Source organism: Protopterus annectens, chromosome 5.part0, assembly GCF_019279795.1.
Source record: "Protopterus annectens isolate FY-2018-M chromosome 5.part0, PAN1.0, whole genome shotgun sequence".
NCBI lineage: Eukaryota > Metazoa > Chordata > Ceratodontiformes > Protopteridae > Protopterus > Protopterus annectens.
The window spans coordinates 1629061523-1629074094 of record NC_056735.1 but is presented as its reverse complement, the minus strand read 5'-3'; positions in this window follow the sequence as shown (position 1 = coordinate 1629074094).

Sequence of the window (12572 nt, the reverse complement as noted above, 5' to 3'; positions counted from 1 at the left end):
TGTTTGCACTCTACATGTTTAAATATAGTTCACTATTCTTTCTTCCTTGTATTTATCTGTAAGACCATTGACATTTAAAGATATTACAGAAAGCATAATTGTATTAAAAAGTTATTATTCCCACCTTTTATGTATAACACCTTTTTTGTTAAATGTCTAGTTCCATCTTTTATGTTACATGCACACACTCTTTGGTAGGTTGCATATTTATATAGTTGTTTCTTGTTAGATCCATTTGAGCCTATGTCACACCTTACAAAACTTTTTGTTTTAATGAAAACCCTGAAAAACAAAAAACAATCCTCAATACTGCCTTAAAACCTATTAATTTAATATTAACGCACAAAACTATGTACATCTTCAACTACTGAAATTTTACCCTTCTAATAAGAACCAAATATCCCAAACTGACAGCCACACTCACAAACTTGAGTCAACCTAAAAGAAAGTTTATCTATGCTAAGATGCATGGTGCAGCCTGTGCTTCTACTGATTGCTAACTGGTTTTATCTCATCTTTATAGCATTTCCATATGGGAAACCCCCTGAATGCTTTCAGAGAACCTTATCTCCTAGCCAGTATCTATTTTATTTTTCCCAGCCAATCACTCATTTCCGTGGAGACATGAGGCCCAGATACACAATCACTACTAATTATACATTCATTTGTTAGAAAAAAAACTCATAATATTCTCTTAAAACTTGTTCCTAAATCAATCTAAAGTCCTTAATCCAGTCACTCCACCATGCAAGAATGAGAAAAAATACATTCATTATTCTGTTATCATGTTCTTTTAAAAAGGCTTTTTTACATTGCAGTGCCTACATTTCTTAAAATTGAACAAGAAGAAATAGAGAAGGGAGAAAGAAAGGGAAAAAAAGAACCACATCACCTATTTACAAACCCATTCCATTACACTTACAAATAACTGTGAAAACTTTACTTTATAGCATGCAAAAAACATACACCACAAAAATAGTACTATTAAGAAAAAAATTTTTTCTTTACTTACAGTTAATTTTTTCCCTCTCTTCCCCTCACCAAAGCATTTTTCCAAACATTAATGACATGAAGTAGGAATATACTTCAGAGTCCCCCACAAGTCCAACAAATTCTGAAAAGTCCATTATTTCCAGATTTTTATGTTCTGTCATATTTCAGAAATATAATTATTGCATTGTAATCCCATATTATTTTACTGGTTTCATTACTGTTCATCTTCATTTCCCAAATCCTGTCTCTGTTTCATTTCCAACATACTCTTGATTCTTCTAATCAATTCACATGCTTCCTCCTTCTCTCCAACATTTTCCATTGAAAAAGTGGAAATGGTTGCACAGGTACAGTCTTTCTGTGATCTTTATTACCAGAAGAACAAGAACCAGAATAAACTTCTGTTTCACAGCTCACTTTTAGACAAGCTTTTGTATTTCCTCTTTAGCATGTACTTCATCAAAAAATTGTTTTGTCCCTCCACAGAAGAATACCTTGAAGAAAGCTGAGTAGAGCAGTTTGAATCTCACACCTGTGTCTTGACATTCCCTGAATAGTGGAATGAATTTACTACTCTTTTTCCCAAGTGTATGAGTCAATGAGTAATCTTTCTCCACAAACATTCTGCTGTCTCCCACTTTTAGTATTTTATCCTTCTGCCATAGTTTTGTAAGATTCAACTCCTTCTGCTGGTAGGATTACATCTTTACTATTAAAGATCTAGGCTGCTTTCTCAAATCCAGGTTTGGAGCATATGCACAATGTACCCTTTCAACGCCCCTGCTGTGGAATACCAGTCCAGTTGCTTATTTGTGCTTGCATAAAGTAATGCAATCTATTTCTTCCAGGTTCTCTGGTATAGCTGAAAATCTCAGGTTTACCCTACATGCTCTGTCCTCTTATTGTTATTTTTTTAAACATTTCTTCCTGAGCAGTCTTGTATTCAGCCAGCCTTTTCTTCATTCCACCCTCTGATTTTTGCAGCTTTATCACCTCATCTGAGTTAATCTATAAAGCGTCTTCCATTTTTCCAGCCTTTAATTTATTTATTTAAAATTTGTCTACCAGGAAAGTCTGAGTTGGAATGAGCCAATTTTCAGCTGAGGGCCAAGGAGAAATGCTCCAGATGCATGTCTTTGTAATGTGGGAGGAAACTGGAGCACCCAGAGGAAACCCCCACAAATGCAGGGAGGACATGCAGATTCCATACAGAAGGCACCCCAGCCAAGAATCAAACCGGAGAACCTCTTGCCTTGAGGCAACAATGCAAACCACTGCATTGTCTTTTTATTGTTTGTGTTAATATACTTCATCAGTGTTTTGTTTATTTTAAGCAGGTCTTTGCAAAGCTGTCTTATATCTTCCTGCAGATTACCGGAACTCATGGCTGGAGGTTGCATTGCTTTTTGCTGACCAGCTGCAGAACTTTCCCCAGTCAGTGTTTCTTCTTCACTTTTTGCATCTGACTTTTTTCAGATGCTCTGTATTTCTTTTTTCCTGGCATCCAGGCAGTACACTTACTAGCCAGTTACTGAAATTTATCCATAAACACAAAATTCTACTGGCCTTCTCTGCTGAATTTCTGTTTTCACATTGGGAGAGCAAGAATTAAGCTGTTACTCAATGTGTAGCCATCTTGGAACCCACTTCTCATAAAAAAAAATAGTTGATATCTACATACAAGTAAGTGTAAGCAAAGTGTTGCAAGTAGCAAGTAGTATTTCAGCTTTCCTCAGGGCTGATTGGCTTCAACAGGTGAAGTTCATTTTCTCCAAAGCAGTTTTATATCAGCAGATCACTTGTAAGTGATTAGCTCACTACAGTTACATCTCTCCCCCCCAGCAGAAGTTCTTTCTACTAGTAAACTAACCAGGTGCCCAGATGCATGACATGCACAGCATCCCTCCTGTCTCAGCCATTCGGGTCCCATTTCTGTGATCTGCTCAAAGCCCTCCTTCAACATATTTTATTTAAAAAAATGTCTTCTTTTAAACTGTATTAAACTGTTTGCTGCAAATGTACAGTTTATACCCTGCCTGCACAGAGCACTATGGCACTCATGTTTTAGTTTTAAAAAATATATATTTTTTAAACTGCAGCAAACTGATTGCACAAATGTAATAAACATTTGCTACAGTTTATACCCTGCCTGTAAGGAGTGAAAGAATGCTACAGCACTCAGGTTTTAGTTAAAAAAAAAAAAAAAAAAAACGTACTTAAACTGTAGCAATGTAGCAAACAGTTGCTTCAGTTTAAGCCACACACAGAGTACTGCAGTGCTAAGGTTTGACCACAAACACAATACTGACTTTCAAAATATGGTTTTGCATTAAAGAGAGATCACCTGATCATGCCCTACCAACACTCTGCGCCTGGGGTAGTTGCCCTTCTTACCCCACCCTAGCTATGCTACTGACTTCAAAGGTGCCTTGCACAATTTCAGGTACTCAGTCGAATTTCATCCTGGGTGTCTCCTGGTAAGAGGCCACTGGCCTAATGTAACTTTCATTCTTATCTGCGGATATGGTATACACATATGAACATAGGATAAATTCTGTAGTGCATAGGGGAAGACATGCCTAAGTATTCCCATTTAATCCTATTTACAGCACATGACTTCAATCAGCAGTCATATTTTTTATAGAGGCTGCATGAATCAGGTTGCATATGCATGCATTTATAGTAGACCCTGTTATTCTTACTGATGTTTTCTCATGAGACTATTGCATCTGTGTTTGATCTAAGATTAGTATCAAATTTATGAAATGTTGCATTTTATAGTATGTTTGCATTTCTCTCCCCCACTCACCTTGTTTCTATCCTACTGTGCCATTCATTTTTTGGGGGTTGCTATGTTATTTCCTCTCCATTTATTTTCTTTTTTATGTAGAAGCATCCAGAGAAGTGACTGTCACTGCTCCATACACACCAGCCTCCACCTAGACTATCAACATGTTAGGTTGCAGGGGCTGCCTCCCTAGAGCCACCTGTGGAGGATGCAGATAGGCCCTCCAGTTCTGCTCCTGGTGGGTCTTCACTAGATGGGGGTGCTTTTGTTCCCACTTGTGGTTCTGCCAGGCAGGATGATCCATTTCTCACATGGAGCCCTCTAGCAGAGGTGGTAGGGGGGCAGGTGGATTGATATCTTGATGTCCACATCAGCCAAGTGGAAAGACTCCTTTTGCTGCTTGCAGGATCACATCTCTGCCCACCACTGGCCACACAATCAGAGCCAGGACCCAGTGGTAAGGATGCACAAGGTAGAGTTTAGACTTCCATTGGGTCTGATATGGACAGGATGGTACGGGGGGTCATAACCCCCTTATTACTCATCCTGATACTCCCTTCCCTTTTGTGTGTATGCGATCCCTTGTTTATTATCCAATCCTACTCGTCACCATTGTCTTCCATCTGTTTGTCTGATGTCTCTTAATCTACTGCTTGTCTTCTATGCTAAGTATGAGTGTACCCATGCAACCTACCCTAACCCTCTTAGCATTTCTTCAGCTTTCTTTACTTACCCACATTACCTTCTTGCTCTATAGAAAATGGGCACATATCCCCCTCAAAAAAACGACCCTACCTTTCCCTCATCTCACCCTTTCATTCCTTAGTTGTTCCCCTTATGTGCTTCCATCAGCTTGATCCCCCTTTTTTCCTTCTTTTTCTTTCTGCTGTTCCCATTAAGGGTTGCCACAGCAGATCATTTGTTTCCATTTTTTCCTGTCCTCTGCATCTTGCTCTGTCACACCAACCACCTGCATGTCTTGTCTCACCACATCCATAAACCTTATCTTAGGCCTTCCTCTTTTCCTCTTACCTGGCAGCTTCATCTTTAGGTTCATACCTAGGTTCATAGGTTCATAGGTTCATACTAGGCTATCTGCCCTAGGGCATTTATAAGCCTAGCCAGAATGTGTTTGGCTTTCGCCACCCATTTTAAATTAATTTTGCTATGCCCTTTTTCAAGGTTAGTATACTGTGCCTCTGTCTAACAGTGACACAGAAGTGATACCCGGGGTAAACCTATGATCTCCCATTCACTCATCAAGATTCCTCTTGAAGAGAGTCAATGAGGGACTCTGCCTAACCTGGACTGGGATTTTATTTCAGAGTGAAGGGAGCCTCTGGGTTATGAATCTGTCCCTCCAGCATGTCCAATTTATTTCAGTGCTGAGGTTCAAGTCTCTCGAGCGCGTAGCTCGATGGGATTTGGATTTTCTGAGGTGCAGCATGTCCATTAATTCCGGGTTGGACATGGCTTTATACGTCAGGCACAGATCGCCTCTGAACAGGTGGTATGCCACTGAGTAGAGCTGGAGTTTCTTTAACCGGGCAGCATATGGCATCTGTTTGGGCCCTTTGATCCTCTTGGTGCGGTACTTTTGGGGTCTTTCCAGTTGCTGCAGGTGTCTGGTAAGGTACATCCCAAAAGGGCATTGTACTCAATTATGGGCCTGATGAGGGATGAGTAAAGAGGCACGATGACCTCCCCTGATCTAGATGTGAATCCCTTCATGATTAGGTGGGCTATATAAAATGTTTTTCTAACCACTTTGGCCACGTGGTTGTCAAATGAGAGATTGCTATCAACTTGGGTCCCCAGGTCCCTAATTACTTCTTCTGTACTTAATGGATTACCACCTATGTGGTAATTTGTGGGCACTTTGTTTTTGCCAAAGGGGATGACTATACACTTTTTGGCATTTAGCTTGAGGCCATGGCTCTGGCACCAGTTGTCTGTTTCTATGAGGCCCTTTTGGAGGATGCTTGTATTGGCTGGAGAGTCAATTATGGCACTCAGTTTGCAGTCATCTTGCGAACTTGGTCAGCCACAGCCCTTCCGTGTTGGCCTGTACCTCTGAGAAATATATACCGAACAAGAGAGGTCCCAGGACTGAGCCTTGTGGGACACCACTTGTAACTGGTTTGGAGTCTGACATGGCTCCAGCAATTCTAACCATGTGGGTTCTGTCCTTGAGCCAGTTTGCAATCCATCTAGTGACATAGGGGTTTATATTTAAGCTGGTGAGCTTATCTATAATGCCCGAGTGGGGTATTGTATCGAAGGCTTTTGCGAGGTCCAGGTAGGCTGTGTGGACCACCTTCCCCTCGTCAATGGCCTTGGTGACTGTTTCAAAGAAATCAACCAGGTTTAAGAGTAAGGATCTGCCCTTAACAAAGCCGAACTGGGTAGGATCCAGTGTTTGTAGGTCCTCAATATCTTTATTTATGAGGTCCATGATGATCCTTTCCATAGCTTTGCAGACCAAGCTAGTCAGGCTTATGGGGCGATAGTTTCCAGGATCCGTTGAGGCACCACTTTTATGGAGAGGGACCACTGTTGCTGTACGCCACTCTTTGGGCACACATCCTTTTCCCAATATACCCAGCATCCCTCCTCAGCACATGTCCAAACCAACGCAATCTCGCCTCTCTGGCTTTGTCTCCAAACTGTCCAACCTGGGCTGACCCTCTAATATGCATATTCCTAATCCTGTCTACCCTTGTCACACCCAGTGCAAATCTTAACATCTTTAACTCTGCCACTTCCAGCTCTGACTCCTGCCTTTTTGTCAATGCCACTGGCTCCAACCCATATAACATAGCTGGTCTTACTACCCTCTTGTAGACCTTACCTTTCACTCTTACTGGTACTCGTCTGTCACAAATTACTCCTGACACTCTTCTCCACCCACTCCACCCTGCATGTCCTCTCTTCTTCACCTCTCTTCCGTAATCACCATTACTCTGAACTGTTGATCCCAAGTATTTAAACTCATCCACCTTCGCCAACTCTACTCCCTGCATCCTCACCATTCCTCAATCCTCCCTGTCATCCCTTTTTTATAATGTCCTATATTCCCATATCCACCCTTTAATCTTGTCAAAAATAGATTAAACCAGTGCAGTGAGCCCTTTATGGCTGATAGCTTCAATTCCCATGTTGCTGCTTCTGTGCACTTATAAAATGCACTGAGCTACATTGACAGATGTACATGTATCATGTTCCCTAGATTTCATCTTTGCATTAATTAGTTGTCATGGGGGAATATTTGCCCTCATTACAGGCCCTGCTCTGGCCACAAAAGGGTTTCATTATTAGCTGCTGTGTTGGCACAGCTCTTTCACTATGTTAACCATTAACAAGCATAGGGATGTGTCATGCTTGACAGGTAAACAGCAGTTGACCTGATGCTGTCGTGACCACCATGCTTCTGAATGCCAGGGTGTATCACAGACCTTTTTAAGTTAAAGAAAATCATCACAGTAAATGTTAAACAACTATTGAAATCAGAGACCATTAACTCCTAAAAGCTTTTCTGCAGAGAGGTGATAGATTTAGTCAGTTATCGGTGTTACATTTGCTTTTATCACAGTTGCCTGAGCATAGTAGCCTGAGGCAGCAGTTGTTTGTCTGCTGCTATACACATGGGAGTGATGATTCACTGCTCAAATTATTGTTTATTTTGCATGACCTGATTTTAGTCTTCTGGAGAAAGAGAGAGACTTTTTTTTGCTTTATTGCCTGTCAGTGACTGCTCTGTTTCCAAGGTGCAATGACCTTGGTGTGAGACACAAAAGTAAGAGAATGTGGATGACTTAGGTCAAAAAAAACAAAACACTTTTTTTTATAATTTTTATTTTGCCTCATTTGTTTGTAACTTGATAAATATGAGTACATGTTTTGCAAGGGTCTGCTTCATTTAGTCAAGCCCTAGCTATTTACACATAACAGGCTCACAACTGAGTACTGATTTTCAGCTTGTATGGAGTGCCACTCAAACAGGTATGCCAGTATGAGCAAGGTATGTGCAGTGGCCCAAGGGAATGAACAGGAATGAGTGGGAGTTTCATGCTTCTGATTAGGAGTTGACTGTGAGATTTAGGGATAAGGTTAGAAAGTAAGGCTTGAGATTACACTTAGAAAATGGGTGGGAGTTTTGGGGTTAGAGGTGGTGTTTGGATTAGGGTCAGGGAGCAACTGGGAGTTTTGGCTTTAGACAGTAAAGTCCAGGATTAGTTTTTTTTTTTTTAAAGCTATATTAAAATCTCACTTAAGATACAGTCATACATACATTAATAGAAAAACAAATAAACCGTATTAACATTTTTCCATTCGCACACGGTTCATTACATCTTCTCTCTTTATAAAACTGTCTTTTTCAACATTACATAAATCACTTAACTCCTGCCTTCCCTTAAACCTCACTCCTCCTCCTGAATACTACTCTGCATGTATTGTTCCCATAAATTCCATTTATTTCTATGTAATTTGCTCCTTCCATTTTGTAAATATCCGTCTTCAGTTCTTTTATCTCTTTTATAACATTCAGTACTTCTAATACAGCTGGTTTAGATTCTGATTTCCATTTTGTAGTAATTGCTTTCTTGGCAGCCAACAAAATTAAAATTAATAAGGCTCAGCTCAAAAGAACAATTTCTTTAGTTACAGCCATTTGATTCTCCAATAATTCTGATAGAGTACTCTGTAGGGAAATTTTTAAATCTGACAAGTCATTACATTCTGAAAAACTTGTTCCTAGTTATCTCTTCTTCCCCAACATACCTCCAACATTTGTTATCTACCTGAGGAAAACTTCTTTGAAATCTGCTTGGAATATTTTATAAATACCAATGCAAACACTTCCGAGCAAAAATCCCAAACCTTCTGAATTTTGTTGCATACTTGAGAGCCATACATATGCCATTCCTTTGTTCCCTTGAAAATTGCATTTCTAGTCTTTCCTCCCAATCTTTTCTAATCTCTTCTAATTGATATTTTTATAGTTACCATGAAATAGTTTATATGCCCTATTAATTATCCCCTTTTTAACACCAGCTTCTGTTCTGCATTCAACTTAAAATCTACCAGAGCAGGCCTTTCACTCCTCTGTCTCTTTCAATTTGCCTATACACTAGTATCAGCCCCTGAAAGGGAAGGCAGTCTCTAATCTGCAGTCTAAACTTCATTTTGGTCTCATCCCACTGGATTATCGTTCTCTCTCATGTTATTTGTTGTCAATACCTTGGTTCCTTCACCAGTTTTCTTCAGTTAATTCCAGCCCCTCTTGCCTATTTTCTGTACTCCTACTTACAGTCATCCCTTTTGGCAAAATCTCCTTTCTCTGTTCATGTGTTGGTTTACTTTTAGAATACTGTCTGCAACTTTATGAATATAATATTCAGTATAGTAGTTATTATTCTCCTTAAGGATTTGCATCCTAAACCCAACTCTCTCCTTATTTCTTGAACCCCCCCATCATCATCTTTTTCCACTTTGAATTATAACCTTTTACTTGAGTTATGCATAAGAGCATTAACTGTGTAGCTCCAAAATATTCCTTCAAGTCAGGTAATCCTAAACCACCTTGTTCTATTGGAAGGATCAGCTTATCCCACTTAACTCTTGCTCTCTTTCCCTCCCAGATAAATTTCTTCATGTATTTATTAATTATTGTCCACAACTTTTCATCTAGTTGATAAAAATATGACTAACCTGTGCATAAAACTAAAGGGACTAAACATTTTCACTACTTGTATTTTATCATCCGTATCCATAAATAATAACATCCAGTTTCTCCATTTTGTATTATTTTTGTTTAGTCTCTTCCCACATATACTTAGCCGCCATAACATAAGCTTTTATAATTTATAGTCTGAAATACTTCATCTTATCATGTCCCCATAAATATGGGAATTGCTGAACTTAGTTTTGAGTAGTTACATAATTTACGGCAGCCTTTGTTTTATCTTCATTAATTTTATATCCTGAGAAGTCATCAAACTGTCTCAAAATATTCCACAACACTATGTCCTTTTCTGGATTTATCAAGTACAAAATAATATAAGTTGCAAGTAAACCCAACTTTTCTTGATTATCATACCAATCATATGCTTGAATTTCTAAGTTGCTTATTTTCTTTGCCAATGGCTCTAAATATAAAGCAAATAACAAGTGGGAAAGGGGACATCCCTACCTGGTTCCTTTGTTCAAACACAACTTATCAGAGAGGCATCTTCCCATTTTAATTCCTGCCTCTGATCCTTTATACATACTCCTAATTAACTTTATTACTGTATCAGGCAATCCAAATGCTTCCAACACTCTACTCATAAAATCTCAGCTTACTCTGTCAAATGCTTTCTCTGCATCAAGACCCACCAACATTAGAGGCATTTTCTTATATTCTTCTTTCCTCTGGATCATCATTGTTCTGTTAATGTTGTCAAATGTTTGCTTCCTGTCTATGAAACCACAATGATCCATGTCTATCAATTTTGGCAACACCTTTGCCATTCTTTTAGCTACTATACACACAAACACTTTAGAATCATGATTTAAAACTGAAATTGATCCTTATAGGCTGGGTGTTATGGGTCATTACCCTCTTTGGGTAACACAGCCACCATAGCGTGTGCTTCCCCTTCTTTTAAAATACTATTAAAAAAATCTTCCAGATCTTTATCACTTTCTTACCTCTTATTTCTAAACGCTCACAGGAATACCATCTGTTCCTGGAGACTTCTCTGCACATTGATTATACCTCACCATTTTTAACTCATCTCTGCCTATCTTAAACATTAATTTTTGTGCCTCATCTTCCTGGAATCTTGGCATAATTACATCTTCCATAAATATTTCCATTTGTGCTCTTCCTTGGTTTCCACATTCCTCTGCTTTATACAAATTTGCATAAAAGTTCTTAAATGTCTTTAATGCTGCTGTAGCGCCTCTGGTTATTTTTCTTGTCATAGGCTCCCTAAGTTTGGTGACAATCCTTTCTACTTTCTCTTCACTAAGTCAAAGCACTAAATGTTTTCATTCTCTGCAGTTGTTATCAGAAATAGTTGCTTAACAGGAATTTTTCTAAACTAATACATATTATCCAAATATACCCTTATTTTCTGCTTAAAAATTTCTATCTTCCTTAATAACTTTTGAATAATTTCCAGTACTCATTCCTTAAATTCCTGTCTTTTCAACAGGTAGGTAGGAAAGTACCAGTGTCTCATTTTTTTATTTCATTACCCTGAATTTTTATCTTAGTTTTATTGGTGCCTGATCTGAAATGGTTAGTGGATGTATATTAAAGACTTCAATTAAATGCACAAGTTCCTGTGAAATATAATTTCTATCTTTTTTAATTTCTCCAAGTCTTTTGGGTTTCTAATATCATGAGGGAATGGACCTCATTCCTAAGTCTAAGCATGATTAAATTCATGAAGTTAATATTGTTTCAATCTTTGATGTCAGCCAAAAGTGCTCTTCGCAGCACCTGCACTGACTCTTGCAATTTGTACGGGGTTACATGTATTGGTAACGTATCTAAATATGATTGTAGATTCTTTTTTATAAGACCCAATGCTCCTACTACTATTTGAACTATCTGGGTATCTTTTTTCCACATTGCTCTTGTTTCTGCCTGCAGATCCTGATATTTTATGACTTTGTGTTTTTGTACACAAGACACTGTAGTCACTGAGTGTGGCGATTCCAATGATCAATGCTACTTTTGGCTTCTTTTCATGGGCCACTATATCCAATTTTCTAGCATCTATCTTTTGAACTGCTGGTAATGGATGAGCCCATGTGATGTAAACTTTATCATTTTCTATGATGCTTTGTGGCTCATGTTTGCAGTGTTTTTCAGCCACTTCAGTACCATAATCTTTGCACAATCCCCAGTGCAACAATCTTGTCATATTATTATGCCTCTCAGTATGCCGTCCTTCTGCCATTAGTATGTCACAGCCAGCAACAAGGTGTGTGACTGCTTTCAATTTGGTTTTATAAAACCTACATTTGTCTGTTTCTCCCACATGTTCAATGGACTTTGTAAACCAGAGAGTATGCAGCCAATAACCTTTCATCTCTTGGTTTGAATTCACCTCTCCTTAAAAATTCCTGCATTTGTTTCTGATCAACATGAGGTTTTTCCAGAAGTTTTCTATACTTGCAACTATATTTATGCATTTCCCACATTTCTTGCCTTCTCATCTGATCCTTCACCTTATATTTTTTCTTTTGTTTTTTTTGGCACATTCAGTTGCTGCCTGATTTTTATCTACTTCTGGTTTGATTTCCATTCTTGCATGATGCCGATATGCTTCTGCTAGATTAAGCAGAAAAGTCATCTTAGATTTATTCTCTTCATGTTTCAAAACTTTCAGTATGTTTGGGTTTTGTGAGGTCAGCAGATATGTGTGGAGTCCCACGATTGCATATCTCTATATGTAATCAATTTCAAGGAGGCCCATCCTCCTTCGGAACAGGGAATATATAATCTTGGCATGCACTGATTTTTTTTTTAAATCATTTGATGAGCATGAGGCATCCTTCTTGTTTTCCTGTCTAATGTATCCAACACATTTTGGGGCCAATCAATCACTCCAAAACTGTAAGTTAGGACAGGAAGAGCAAAATGTTTTATATCTTGGATTTTATTCCTAGATCAATGCTGTTTTCAGGATTAATTTAAGTCTTCTAAAGTATTCCTTACTAAGTTTTATTCTCATTTTTCATGTTTTTTGTTGATCCTTATCAGTTCCCAGGTATCTACTCATTCCCTCTTGCT